The sequence below is a fragment of the Chlorocebus sabaeus genome, chromosome 23 (assembly GCF_047675955.1).
Source record: "Chlorocebus sabaeus isolate Y175 chromosome 23, mChlSab1.0.hap1, whole genome shotgun sequence".
Lineage (NCBI taxonomy): Eukaryota > Metazoa > Chordata > Mammalia > Primates > Cercopithecidae > Chlorocebus > Chlorocebus sabaeus.
In genome coordinates this window covers 81,045,026-81,060,924 of record NC_132926.1, presented here as the reverse complement: position 1 = coordinate 81,060,924, position 15,899 = coordinate 81,045,026, and positions in this window count along the sequence as shown.

Below are 15,899 nucleotides of genomic sequence, written 5' to 3'. Positions count from 1 at the left end.
AGTAACTTTTCATTTCTCTAGAATAAACATGTAGAAATGGGATTATTGAGTCAGATGGTAATTACATGTTTAACTTTTTAAGAAATAAACTGTCTTAGATTCTTTAGTGTTGCTATAATAGCATATCATAGACTGAGTAACTTTAAAGAGGGTAAATTTATTTCTTATAGTACCAGAGACTGGGAAGTCCAAGATCAAATGGCACACATCTGGCTAAGGCCTTCTTACTGCACCATTTCATGGCTGGAAGCAGAAAGGCAAGAAAACATATAAGTGGGGTCACGTTTTTGTCTGGTAGCTTTACTTTAAAATTTTTGAAGAATTTCTATACTGTTTGTATTAGTTCATTTTGTGTTGCTGTAAAGGAATACCTAAGACTAGGAAATTTATAAAGAAAATAATTTTATTTGGCTCACAGTTCTACATGTTCTGTACAATCATGGCACCAGTATCTGTTTGACTTCTGGTGAGGCCTCAGGAAGCTTTTACTCATAGCAGAACGGAAAGGAGCCAGCATGCCACATGGTGAGGGAGGGAACAAGCATGAGAGAGAAAGTGCCAAGCTGTTTTAAACAACCAGCTCTCTCGTGAGCTAATAAAGTAGGGACTCACTTATTACTGTGAAGATAACACCAAGTCATTCATGAAGGATCCACCTCTATGACCAAACATCTCACATTAAACCCACCTACAACATTGGAGGTCACATTTCAACAGAATATCAGTGTTTTTCACAGTACCTATATTACTGCTGAGTTTTAGGAGTTCTTTCTGTATATCTCCCTGGATACAAGTCTTTCACTGATGTTATGCTTGATAAAGCAAACAAGGTCTGAGGGCAAAGACTAGAGTAAATACCTAATTCCTTGATGCACAGATATTGATGAATATTCACAAGCATCACCATGGAATACCATGCAGCCATAAAAAAGGATGAGTTTGTGTCCTTTGTAGAGACATGGATGCAGCTGGAAACCATCATTCTCAGCAAACTATCGCAAGAACAGAAAACCAAACACTGCATGTTCTCATTCATAGGTGGGAACTGAACAATGAGATCACTTGGACTCGGGAAGGGGAACATCACACACCGGGGCCTATCATGGGGAGGGGGGAGGGGGGAGGGATTGCATTGGGAGTTATACCTGATGTAAATGACGAGTTGATGGGTGCTGACGAGTTGATGGGTGCAGCACACTAACATGGCACAAGTATACATATGTAACAAACCTGCACGTTGTGCACATGTACCCTAGAACTTAACTTAAAGTATATAAAAAAAAAAAGAACATGAAAGGCATTATGACTTCATGAAACAAACTAAATAAGGTGCCAGTGACCAACTTTAAGTAGAGGGATATGTGTGACCTCTCAGACAGATAAATCAAAATAACTGCTTTGAGGAAGCTCAACCAACTTCAGGAAAATACAGAGAAGGAATTCAAAATTTTTATCAGAGAAATTTGACAAAGAGGTTGAAAAAAATCAAATGGAAGTCCTGGGGCTGAAGATGCATTTGAGGTTCTCAACAGCAAAGTTGATCAAACAGAAGAAAAAATATCAGTGAGCTCAAAGACAGCTATTTAGAAATATCAAAAAGTCAGAGAGAGAGAAAAAAAGAATGAAATTCTAGGACCAGGTGCAGTCGCTCGTGCCTGTAATCCCAGCACTTTGGGAGGCTGAGGCGGGAGGATCACTTGAGCTCAGGAGTTCAAGAACAATGTGGGGAACATGGCAAAAACCCATCTCTACAAAAAATACAAAAATTAGGCAGGCATGGAGGTACACACCTGTAGTCACAGCTACTCAGGAGGCTGAGACAGGAGAGTCACTTGGGCTTGGGAGGTCAAGACCACAGTGAGTTGTGATCTAGCCACTGCACTCCAGCCTGGGTAACTGAGTAATAGCCTGTCTCACAACAACAACAACAACAACAACGGAATGGAATCCTGTCATTCACAACATGGATGGAACTAGAAGACATTAAGTGAAATAAACTAGGAACAGAAAGTTAAACACCACATGTGATATGGTTTGATTCTGTGTCACCACCCAAATTTCATCTCGAACTGTAATCCCCTCATGTCAAGGGAGGGACTTGTTCGGAAGTGATTGGATTGTGGGGGTGGTCTCACCCATGCTGTTCTTGTGATAGTGAGTTCTCATGAGATCCGATGATTTGAAAGTGTTTGGCAGTTCCTCCACTCTCTCTTGCCTGCTGCCATGTAAGACGTGCCTTGCTTCCGTTTTGCCACCTGCCATGATTGTAAGTTTCCTGAGGTCACCCCAGCAATGTGGAACTGTGAGTCAATTAAACCTCTTTTCTTTATAAATTTAAAAAAGTCAGAGAAGAAAACAGGAAAAGAACAAAAAATGAAAAACACAAAATCTAGAAAACAGCCTCAAAAGTATAAACCTAAGAGTAATTGACCTTCAAAAGGGAGTTGAGGAGGAGTAAAAGGTAGAAAGATTATTAAAAGAAATAATAATGGAAAACTTTCCAAGCCTAGAATAAATATATAGATATCCAAGTGAACGAGGATCAGAGATCACCAAAGATTTAACTCAAATAAGACTACTTCAAGGCAAGTAACATGTTATAATTACAACAGCTTATTTTAAACTGATGACTCTTGACTTTGATCACAGTATAAAAATGGAAATAAAGAAACTCTAAAGCAAGAAACTCTAAAGCAAGAAACTCTAAAATATAGAAATTCTACATATTAACTTCATTTCCTGCACCTCTCCCTCAGGCATAAATATTTTGACTTCTAGATGTCCTAATTTACATCTTTTATATTGTTTACCTCAACATATTTTTATTTTTATTATTGTTAATAATTTGATCTTTTACTCTTCATGTTAAATATAAGAGAAGTTTACAAACCACAATTACATCATTGGAGTATTCTGAATTTGTCTGACACTTACTTTTATCATTGAGTTTTATGCCTTTAAATTTTGTTGTTAAATATTACTGTCCTTTTCATTTAAATTGCAGTATTCTATTTAGTACTTCTTCTAAGGCAGATCTGGTGGTCACACATTCCCTCAACTTTTGTTTGTCTGGCAAAATATTTATCTCTGCTCCATGTTTGAGGAGAGTTTTGCTGGATACATCATTCTGTGTTGCAGCTTTTGTTTCTGTTCTTGTTTTTGTTTTTCAGCACTTTAAATATGTCACCCACTCCTTCCTGACTGTGTGATTTCTGCTGAGAAGTCTGCTTCAACACATTGAGGAGCTTCTTTATCTACTATATGCTTATTTTTTCTTGCTGCTTTTAGGATCCTCTTTTCATGCTTCACCTTTTAGAGTTTGAATATTACTTGTGAGGCATTGAACTCAAGTGCTATCCTGTTAGAGTAGAAAGAAAAAGGACCAAATTCAGCTGTGTCCACAGAGAGAGTATTTAAACCAGTGCTAGCCAGAAGGGAATTGCTCATTCCAGTGGCTGGAACTTGAGTTCCCATTAGCCTTGCCACTGGAGGCTACAGCATTCTGTGTCTCCAAGTAAACCCGACAAGCAGTCTAAGTCAAGGGTGTCCAATCTTTTGGCTTCCTTGAGCCACACTGGAAGAAGAAGAATTGCCTTGTGCCACACATAAAAACACTAACACTAATGATAGCTGATGGACAAAAAAAAAAAAGTCACAACAAAATCTTACTTGTAAACTTTTAAGAAAGTTTACAAATTTGTGTTGGGCCACATTCAAAGACATCATGGGCAACATGCAGCCCATGGGCCGTGGGTTGGACAAGCTTGGCCTAGGTCATAAGGACTGCAACTATTAGGTGAGTCTTAGTGCTAAACTCAGCCCAGAGACAATGGACTTGGGGAGCACATGACATACTGAGACCTAACTGGAGCAGCCAAGGAAGTGCTGCCATCACTCCTTCCTCAAGCCCAGGCTACACAGCTCATTGCTGAAAAAGATACCCCTTCCTTCTGCTTGAGGAAAGAAAAAGGAAAAGTGGGAAGGACTTTGTCTTGCATCTAGGTTATCAGTTCAACCACAGCAGGATAGGACACTGGTCAGGGTCATGAGGTCCCTGTTCCAGGTCCTAGCTCCTAGATGACATTACTAGACACACACTGAGCCAGAAGAGAATCTACTACCTTGAAGGAAAGGTCCCACTCCTGGAAGCATTCAGCATCTGCTAACTGAAGAACCCTTGGGCCTCAAATAACAAGCAGCAATACTCATGTACTACATCAAGGACCTTGATGAGACTCGTAATTGCTGGCTTCAGGTGAGACTCAGCAAATTACCAGCAGTGGTGAATATGTGGTGAAACCCCTTCTGCTTGAGAAAAACAGAGAGAAAAGTAGAGGAGACTTTGTCTTGCACCTTAGATACCAGCATGAGTACAGGGGCGTAGAGCACCAAGTGGGCTCCTGGGGTAATCCAATAAATTCACTCTTGAACAGCATTTCTGAACATTCCCTGGGTCAGAACCCACTGCCCCTGAAGGATAAGTCTCAGGCCAGAAAACGTTCACGACAAGGTAACTAAGAGATCTTAGGCCTTAAGGGGACATTGGCGGTAGTGTGGCAATAATCCTCATGACCTGGGATGGAAGTGGCTAGGAGGTGAGGCTCCTTTACTTTTGGAAAGGGGAGGGAAGAGTGGGAAGGACTTCATCTTGGGTTTGAGAGCCAGCCTAGCTTCAATACAATAGAATACCAGGTAAAATTCTAAGGTTTTTGACTGAAGTCCCTAACTCATGAATGGCATTTCTGGACTCATCCAGGGCCTAGGGGATCTATCTCACTGTCCTGAAGGGAAGGATGAAGACCTGACTGGCTTTGCCACCTGCTGATTGTAGAGCCCCAGGGCCTTGAGGGAACACAGGCAGTAGTCAGAGAGTGGATGAAACAGGCCTTGGACAAGAGCCAGAGCTATGTTGGCTTCAGATGTGAGTCAATGCAGACACAGTGGTAGTGGCCATGGGGGTGTTTAGGCCATTCCAAACCCAGCTTTAGGAGATTCAGAGAGAGAGAAACTATCTTTGAAAGAAAGAAGAAAGTAAAGGAAGAGAACAAAAGTCTCTGCCTGGTAATCCAGAGAATTCTTCTGGATTTTATCCAAGACCTGCTAGACAGTGCCTCTATGATTCTGTAAGAACTACAGCATTACTGTACTTGGGGTGCCCCCTACAGCAGATACAGCTTAGATCACAACACTGAAGGCCTTTCAAATATCTGAAAGGCCTTCCCAAGAAGGATGACTACAAATAAACCTAGACAGTGAAGACTACAATAAATACCTAACTCTTCAATGGCCAGACACCAAAGAACATCAACTAGCATCAAAATCATCCAGAAAATCACGACCTCACCAAATGAACTAAATAAGAAACCAGGAATCAATCTTGGAGAGACAGAGATATGTGACTTTTCAGAAAGAGAATTCAAAACAGCTGTTGAGGAAACTCAAATAAATTCTAGATAAAGGCTGGCAGGGTGTCTCATACCTGTAATCCCAGCACTTTGGGAGGTCAAGGCAGGCAGATCACCTGAAGTCAGGAATTTGAGACTACCCTGGCCAACATTGTTAAACCCCATCTCTACTAAAAATACAAAAATTAGTTGGGCATGGTGGCAGGCACCTAAATCTTAGCTACTTGGGGGGCTGAGGTGGGAGAATTGCTTGAACTTGGCAGGCGGAGGTTGCAGTGAGCCGAGATCATGCTTCTGCACTCCAGCCTAGGTGACAGAATGAGTCTCCATCTCAAAATATATATATAAAAAACAAAATTCTAGATAAACATAGAGAAGGAATTCAAAATTCTATCACATAAACTTAACAGATAAATTGAAATATTTAAATAGAATCAGACAGTCTGCAACTGAAAAATATAACTGGCATACTGAAGAATGCATCTAAGTCTTTTAATAGCAGAACCAATCAAGCAGAAAAAAGAATTAATGAACTTAAAAACAGGCTATTTGAAAATAAAAATTGGAGAAGACAAAATAAAAAAAGAATAAAAAGCAATAAAGCACATCTACAGAATCTAGAAAATAGCCCCAAAGGGGCAAAATGTAAGAGTTACTGGCCTTGAAGATGAGGTAGAGAAAGAGATAGAAATAGAACACTTATTCAAAGGGATAATAAGAGAACTTGCCAAACGTAGAGATGACTCAATCAAAAGTAATAATTACAACAATTTTGAAGACATAGTTAATACAATAAGATATAAATAGAAACAACCAAAAGTTAAAAAACAGAAGGATAAAATTAAGGCATAGAGTTTCATTATTATCCTTTTTGCTTGTTTGTTTGTTTACAGAAATACTGTTAGGTTGTTATCAGTTTAAAATAATGGGTTATAACATAGCATTTGCGAACCCTATGGTAACCTAAAGCAAAAAAAAAAAAAAAAAAAAAAAAAAAAAAAAATAGAGTAAATGCACAAAAAACAAAAAGCGAGGAACTAAATCACATCACAAGAGAAAATCACCTTCAGTAGAGGAAAACAGGAAGGAAAGAAAGCAGGAAGAGAAAACACAAAACAACTAGAAAACAAATAACAATTTGGCAGGAGTAAGTCCTTAATTATCAACAATAACATTGAATGTAAATGGAGTAAACTCTCCAATAAAAATACATTGGCTGAATGGATAAAAAAAACAAAACCCATTGATTTATTGCCTACAAGAAACATACTTCACCTATAAAGACACATATGGACTGAAAATAAAGGGATGGAAAAAGATATTTGATGTCAATAGAAACTGAAAAAGAGCAGGAGTCGCTATACTTATATCAGCCAAAATAGATTCCAAGACAAAAATTGTAAGAAGTGATAAAGAAAGTCATTATATAACAATAAAGAAGTCAATTCAGCAAGATAATGAAACGATTTTAAGTATATATGCACCCAATTCTGGAGCACCCAGATGTACATAAAAATACATTAGAGCTAAAGAAAGAGATAGGTCCCAATACAATAATAGCTGGGGACTTCAACACCTCACCTTCAGCATTTGGTAGATCGTGTGGACATAAAATCAACAAAGAAACATCAGACTTAATCTGTACTATAGACCAAATGAATCTAACATATATTTAGAGAACATTTCATCCATGAGTTGCAGAATGCACATTCTTTTTCTCAGCACATAGATTATTCTCTAGGATAAACCATAAGTTAGGCCACAAAACAAGCCTTAAAACATTCAAAAAATTGAAATACTATCAAGTACCTTATCTGACCAAAATGAAATAAAGCTAGAAATTAATAACAAGAGTAATTTTGAAAATGGTACAAATACATGGAAATTAAATAATATACTCCTGAATGATCAATGGGTAAATAAGGAAATAAGGGAGAAAATCAAAAAATTTCTTGAAACAAATGATAATGGAAGCACAACATACCAAAATTGATGAGATACAACAAAAGTAGTACTAAGAGGGAAGTTATAGCTATAAGTGCCTATATAATAAAGAATAAACAGCAAATGAATTATCTACATATGCATCTTAAAGTAGAAAAGCTAGAGAAAACCAAACCCAAAATTAGTAGAAGAAAAAAATAACAAATCTCAGAGCAAAAATAAATGAAATTTAAATTTAAAAATACAAAAGATCAATAACCCCGAAGTTTGTTGTTTGAAAATTTAAACAAAATTGAGAAAACATTAGCCAGACTAAGAAAAAAAAGAAAATTCAAATAAATAAAATCAGAAATGTAAAAGAAGACAACTGCTACTGCAGAAATTTAAAGGATTATTAATGACTACTATGAGCAACTATATGCCAACAAATGGCAAAATCTAGTGGAAATGGACAAATTTCTAGATACATACAGCCTACCAGGATTGAACCATGAATAAATCCAAAACTTAATCAGACCAATAAGTAATGAGATCAAAGTTGTAATAAATATCTCCTAATAAAAATTTAAGACTTGATGGCTTTACTACTGAATTCTACCAAACATCTAAAGAAGAAATAATACCAGTACTATTCAAACTATTCTGAAAAATAGAGGAGGGAATACATCCAAACAGTTGCAGCACTGTTTAAAACAGCTAAGAGTTGGAAGCAACCTAAGTGTCCATCAACTAGAAATGGATAAAGAAAATGTGGTACATGTACACAATGGAGTACTCTTCAGCCATAAAAAAAAAAAAAAAAAAAAAAAAAAAAAATTGAGATCTAGTAATTTGCAACAATGTGGATGGAACTGGAGATTATTATGTTAAGTGAAGTAAGCCAGAAGCAGAAGGATAATCATCTCATTTCATTTATCTGTGGGATTGGAAAATCAAAACATTTGAACTCATGGACATAGATAGTAGAAGAATGGTTATCAGAGGTTAGGAAGAGTGGTGGGGAGCTTCGGGGGAAGGTGGGGATGGTTAATGGTTATTTAAAAAAAAATCTAAAAAGCAAAACCAGAGAGAATAAGACCTACTATTCGAGAACACAATAGGGTGAATATAGACAGTAATAACTTAATTGTATATTTTAAGATAACTTAAAGAGTATAACTGGATTGCTGGTAATTCAAACGATAAATGCTTGAGGGGATAGATACCCGATTTTCCATGATTTGCTTATTTCACATTGCATGCCTGTAGCAAAACATTGCATGCACCTTATAACAATATACTATGGACCTACAAAATTTTTTTTTAAGAAAAGAAAAAAAAAAAAAACAAAAACAAAAACAAAGGAGAGATGACCCAAATACAATCAGAAGCAAAAAAGAAGACAATATAATTGATGACAAAAAAAAAAAGAAATGATAAAAAATGCTACTATGAAGAACAATAAGCCAGCAAATAGGAAAACCTAGAAGAAATTGATAAATTCCTGCACACACACAACTTGACAAGATTGAGTTATGAAGAAATAGAAAACCTAAACAGATCAATAACAATAAGAAGATCACAGCAGTAATAAAAATCTCCCATAAAAGAAAAGCCCAAGAACTGACAGCTTCACTGCTGAATTCTACCAAACATTTGAAGAACTAATATCCATTCTACTCAAACTATTCCAAAAAGTTGAATGGGGGGAATACTTCCAAACACATTTTATAAGGTCAGCATTACTTCCAGGCCAATATAACTTATGAATATAAAAGCAAAAATCCTCAAAAAAAAAAATACTAGTAAACCAAATTCAACAACACATTAAGAAGATCATTCACCATGATCAGGTAGGATGCATCTCAGGTAATCAATAATGATTCAAAATATGCAAATCACTAAATGTGATACACAAAAGTAACAGAATGAATAACAAAACCCACATGATCATTTCAGTAAATGCAGGAAAAAAATTTGATAATATTAAACATATCTTCATGATAAAAACTTTCAACAAATTGGTTATAGAAAGAAGGTACCAAAACACGGTAAGTGTGACATATGACAAACCCTTAGCTAAGATTATATTGAATGGAGGAAAGCCGAAAGCTTTTCTCTAAGATCCGTAATAAGACAAAGATGCCCACTTTCACGCTTCTGTTCAACATAGTATTGGAAGTCCTAGCCACAGCAATCTGGCAAGAGAAAGAAATAAAAGGTATAAAACTGGAAAGGAAGATGTTAAATTGTCCCTTATATAGAGAAAAATCTAAGATATTGATTTTATACATTGAAACATCCTTGAACCTCAGGGATGAATCCAATTGGATCATGTTGAATGGTCTTTTTAGTGTGCTTTTGAATTCTGTTTCTTACATTTATGTTCATCAGGCATATTGGTCTGTAGTTTTCTTTTCTCATAGTGCCCCTGTATGGTATAAGGATAATGTTGGTCTTTCAAAATAAGTTTGAATATATTTTCTCCTATAATTATTTGCAAGAATTTGAGAAACATTGGCATTACTTCCTTTTTAAATATTTAGTAGCATTCATAGTAAACTTATCAGATCTTGAGCTTTTCTTTGATGAATGTCTTTTTGTTTCTGATTCAATCTCCTTAACTTTTATTGATCTGTTTAGATTTCTCTTTCTTCATAACTCAATCTTGGTAGGCTGTATGAGTATAGGAATTTATTCATTATTTAGGTTATCAAATTTGATGGCATAAAATTCTTCATAGTAGTCTCATGCAACTCTTTTTATTGCTGTGGTATCAATTGTGATGCTTTCTTCTTAATCTCTGAATTTATTTATTTGAGTCCATAGAAAACTTTTAGAACTGATGAATGAATTCAATAAAGGTGCAGGATGGAAAACCAACATACAGAAACCAGTAGCATTTTTATACCAACATTAAACTATTGGCAATAAAATCAAGAAAACAATTGTATTTATAATAACTTTACAATAACTCCAAAAAATAAGTACTTTAGAATAGTTTTAACCAAGGAGATAAAAAAAAAAAATCTGTATACTGAAAACTATAAAATGTTTACTAAAGGAATTGGAGAACACATAAAAAAGTGAAAAGATACCCTGTGTTTAAGGATTGGAAAACAATATTGTTAAAATGTCCATATTACCCAAAGTGACATACAGATTCAATGCATTCAAAATTCTAATATTATTTTTCACAGAAACAGAAAAAAAAATAAATTTATATGGAGTTACAAAAGCCCTGAATCACCAAAGCAATTTTGTGCAAAAAGAACAAAGCTGTAGGATACATACTACCTGACTTTAAAATATATTACAAAGCTATAGTAACCCAATCATCATAGTTGTATAAAAATAGATATGCAGATCAATAGAATACAATAAAAATCCCAGAAATAAATTCATATATTTATTGCTACCTGATTTTTTTGATAAAAGTGCCAGGAACACACATTATGGAAAGGACAGAATCTTCAATAAATGATGTTGGTAAAACTGGATATCCATATGCAGAAGAATGAAATTAGGCCCCCATCTCTTACAATATATTAAATCAAGTCAAAATCGATTAAAGACTTAAGCCTAAGATACAAAACTTTGAAACTACTAGAAGAAATCATAGAGGGAACTTTCCATGACACTGGCTTGAGCATCAACTTTTTGGATAGGACAAAATCACAGACAACAAAAGCAAAAATAGACAAATTGGATTACATCAAATTAAAAAGTTTCTCTACAGCAAAGAAGGAAATTAACAAAATGAAGAAAGAATCTCCAGAATAGGAGAAAACATTTGCAAACTATTCATCTGATAAAGGGTTAATATCTGATTATATAAGAAATTCAATAGCAAGAAAACAAATTACCTGATTTTTAAAATGGGCAAAAGACATAAATAGATTTTAAAAAACTGTAAAAATATCTGTCAAGTATATGAAAATGTGGTCAAATCACTATCAAGGAAATGTGAATCAAATCCACAGGGAGATATCACCTCACTTCTATTAGAATGGCTTTTTAAAAGACCAGAGTTAGCAAAGTTGTGGGGAAAAGGAGCTTGACACACTGTTAATGGAATGTAATGCCGTTATGTACAGCCATTATAGAAAATAGTATATACTTTTCTCAAAACATTAAAAATAGAACTCCCATGTTATCCAGAAATTTCACTACTGAGTATATATCCAAAGGAAAGAAAATCAGTATGTAGAAGAAATATCTACAATTTCATGGTCATGGAAGCATTATTCTCAATAGTCAAGATAGGGAACCAACCATGTGACTCTCTAAGGACGATGGATAAAGAAAATATGGTGTATGTACAATATTTACCCTTAAAAAGAAGAAAGACTTGTAATTTCTGACAACATGAATGACCCAGGAGGACATTATGTCAAGTAAAACAAGATCCCCTCTCACCTCCCCCCCAAAAAATGCTGTATCATGTCACTCATATATAGATCTAAAAAAGTTGATCTTAGAAGTAGAGAGTAGAATTGTGTTAGATTCTACATGGCTGGGGTTGAATTGGAAAAGGGGATTTGGTGAGATGTTGGTGGTAAAATACATAACAGTTAGACAGGAGGAATATAGTCAAGTAATTTGTTGCACAGCATGATGGCCATTATGAATGACAACATACTGCATTTTTCAAAAATGCTGAGTGGATACTGTGTTCTAACCATAAGGCAATGGAATACATATACGTTTCATTTATATATATTACATTATATTATATTATAGTGAGGTAAATGTATTTGTCAATTAGCCAGATAACCATTTCACAATGTTTATATACTTTCAACCCCTATATTGTACATGATAAATACATAGAGTATTATATGTTTAAAACAACTTTACTTTTTAAAATAAATTTGAAAAAAAAAGAAACAAACAGAAGATCTTTGACTAGAAATAATGACTTTCCTGCGTCTAAATCTACAAACCAATTGCATCTATAGTCAATTTTCCTTCTGAGCTCCAGAATTCCCTGTCCTGCTTTCCCTGGAGGAAACTTGAATTATTAATTAGTCGTGATTTTCTTGTACACCAATTTCTACCTACTGGTTCTTTCCTGAAGTCCTTTAAAAATCCTCTTTTCTCTCTGCTTCACAGACGGGAAAGTTCTGCTTGATCATTCCTCCCTGTTTTGCCAGATCTATAACTTATTTTTTTTCCAGAAATAAGCTCCCATAAGGCATTATCAAGACTCTTTGTCTCATTTTTTTTCACTACTTACACATTTCTCAACCCACTGACATCTGGCTTTCATCGTCCTTATTCCTTTCAACTGCTCTCATAAAGGGTACTGATATCTCACCTATTGTTAATCCAATGTATTTTTACTTCCTATTTTACATATGTCTTAGAAGGATCTGACACACTTGAGACTATCACATCTTTAAAAATTCTTTCCACTGATTTTTATGACATAATTTTGGTTCATTCTCCTTGAGATATATTCATTTTATTTTCCCTTGCTATATCTTTCTCACTGCCATTCTTTAAATGCTCTCCCATGATGATGACTAAACTCCCTTCTCTTCTTGCACAAGCTCTCTCTGTTATATAGTTACACTTATATGAATTCCATTGCCTTGTACATGCCAATGACTCCCTAATCCAAATTAATCTGTATTCCCTTCCTGAGTGCCAAACACAACTCTCTTCTAGACATTTCTTCTGAAATATTTTTTAAACACCTCATGCACATGTTAAACACTAAACTAATCATGCTGGCTCAGTTTTCCCCTTTAAACACATCTTCTTCAGTGTTCAGTTTAGTAAAGTATCCCTATTATCTACTCACTTATCAGACTAGATGTATCTTTCTTCATTTTCCCCTACATTCAATCAATATCAAATTCCTGCCTAATGTACTTATCAGCTCTTGATCCTACCTTTTCTTTCATCTCCACTGACACATCTTTAATTCCAAGCTGAAATTTAACAAATTTCTCTCATCTACAATCTCCATAAAGATATGTATATCACTGTAATCATTTGGTACTCTTAATAGCTTTTGAGTAATCTAAAAAAAAAAAAATGCAAATCTGTTCATGTGGCGAGCTATATTATACCTTTTTAGTTTCCCATTATCTTTATGTCAAAGTCTGTTTGTTGAAGTCCAAGTTCCTTCACATGACTTACAATTCTCTGCGTAATCCTACGTCTCTCCACCTATTCAGTCTTGCCTTGTCATAATCGCTATCATTTTATAAGGCATAGATATTCTAGACTGCTCTTGTCTCCCAGAATGCATTGTGTCACTTTTCCCCATGTGTCTTTGAGGATGCTTTTGCCAGTTCTGAAATCTTCCTCCCCTTTTAGCTGGCTGAAGCCCACTCACTTTCAGGTCCCAACATAAACCACACATGCCTTGAGGCATTTTCTTGACCTAAGAATAAGTTAGTCTCCATTGGCAAATGTGCTTAAGCATCCAAAATCAATAATTCCCTTTAATTAATGACACAATTAGACAGTTAAGGTTTAGTAAAAAATAAATAAATAAATAAATACCCACATAGCATAGTTTATTTAATACAGATTTTAGAAGAGTTGAAAAGCCAAACTGGATGATAGTGATACCCAAATTTAAGCAACAATTGGAATCTATAGGAACAAAGGGAAAAGGTGGTGGTATGAGTGCCCCAAATCCAGGTGGCCAGATGTGAGATGAAACCATGGAAAAGCCTGTCCAGTGAGATGTGGGACCATGGGTCAATTGGCCATCTGGAGGAACTGGGAAACGCTGAAGAGATGCAATCACTGTTAGAAATAGTGGCAGGAAGTAGAGTAAGAGAAAGGAATACCTCACATTTTCTTGTCTCTCTGGCTCTACCTCTGACTTCCCACTCGTGTGTTTTTGTGGCAGAACTCAGACTGAAGCCTAGTAACATGGGAGCCAAGGAGGTGCTGTCTAGAACATCAGCCCCACTAGAATACAGAGAGTCAGGGGAAGGTAGATAAGAGAGACATATGACCAGCACTCACATATGTTTTGAAAGATTGTATATCTTAAGAGGAAAAAAAAGTTGTGCTTTTTCTGTCTACTATTTTCAGACTATGGCCCTTGCCTAGTTCATAGTAGGTTTTCATAAGTATTTATTTGATGGATTAATGGTGTCAGTGTCCCAAAATACATATTCATATTATATCTTATATATATAAATAAAAACAAATATACACACACACACACTTTGTTTCCAGAATTTCAAATATTCTTAGTTAAGCTTTTGTCTTGATTACATTGTGATTACACAAATTCCTTAAGACACAGTTCTTTAGTTTCCTGTGCTATACCTGAAACATACTTGCCTAATAAATTAAAAAATCAGGTATCTGAAATAGATAAAACTAGATAAGCACTATTCTTCAAATATGCCATCCTAATTCAGGTTATTTCTGCTTAAGCATCTTACAACTCTACTGTTTACTTCCCCTCATAATGTATCTTTCCCTATCTTATTCCTTCTTTTTTCCATTTCTTTAGATGAATTTTGCTTCCTTAGTAAATGCCATTCTTGACAATTTCCTTCATAAGTGTCAATTTGGCTTCTGGCTCAGGAGACAGATAATTATACTGCATTTTCTAATATACATTAAAAGCTCTGAATTACATTCTGATATCAAATACCCATAGAATTATACAATGACAGCTCTGGATTGTACTTTAATAAATCATGCAGTTTAATTCTCTTCCCTCTAAAAGGTTAATAATGGCAGTGTAGATAGCGACTATCTTACACTTTTTTTTCCACCTTTCCTTTTACTTAAACCTGCATGGATGGTATTTCCACCATCATGCAAATTACTCTATTCCAATATTTACAAAAAGATTTACAGAGAAGTTCTTCCTTATCTCCTTCTCTTCCTCCTTCTATTCCTCCTCCTTTTACTCCTGCTTCTTTTCTTTGTGGGCATTTTTTTCTTGGTATCTGTCCTTGCTCAAACATTCTGACACATGAGGAAGAACTTGCTGGTACATACAATGGAACTAACTTTATATATATTACTTACTATAGTAATATAGTAAGATGGATATTACTATAGTGAGATGGTCTTCACTGGTGGAGCAGGCACAAAGTTTATAGTCTGCAAGTATGAACTGCCAACATAGAACTTTATCTTTTGGACATAGACTTAGGTCCTGAGTCCCATTTCTGCTGTTATTAGAAAATTGATGCCAAATAGTTTTCTGTGTCTCTCTTATCCCAGTAGTTAGATGATTAGCCAATTCAGTATTTAATCTTATCTTTCACTATTTTTTCTTCCTTCTCTCCTTGGTTTAGAAAGTGAGTGAAGTGGGCAGAGACTTATGTGGCAACAATTGAATTACTCTCATGTTGTTTTCTAGTCTCCATATCAGTGAAGTTACCTTTATCCAACAGAGAATTATTTCTACATCTACTTTTCTATTCTCAACCATATCTCCTGGGGATATAGAATACTTGGGAATATTCTTTAACGCTACTTTAGATTCAAAGAAAAATGGTGGTGGTCGTGGTGGTGGTATTGAGAGTGAATTTTGTTATTGCTGTATTTGTTTTAGCTTTGTTCCCTCACCTTTCA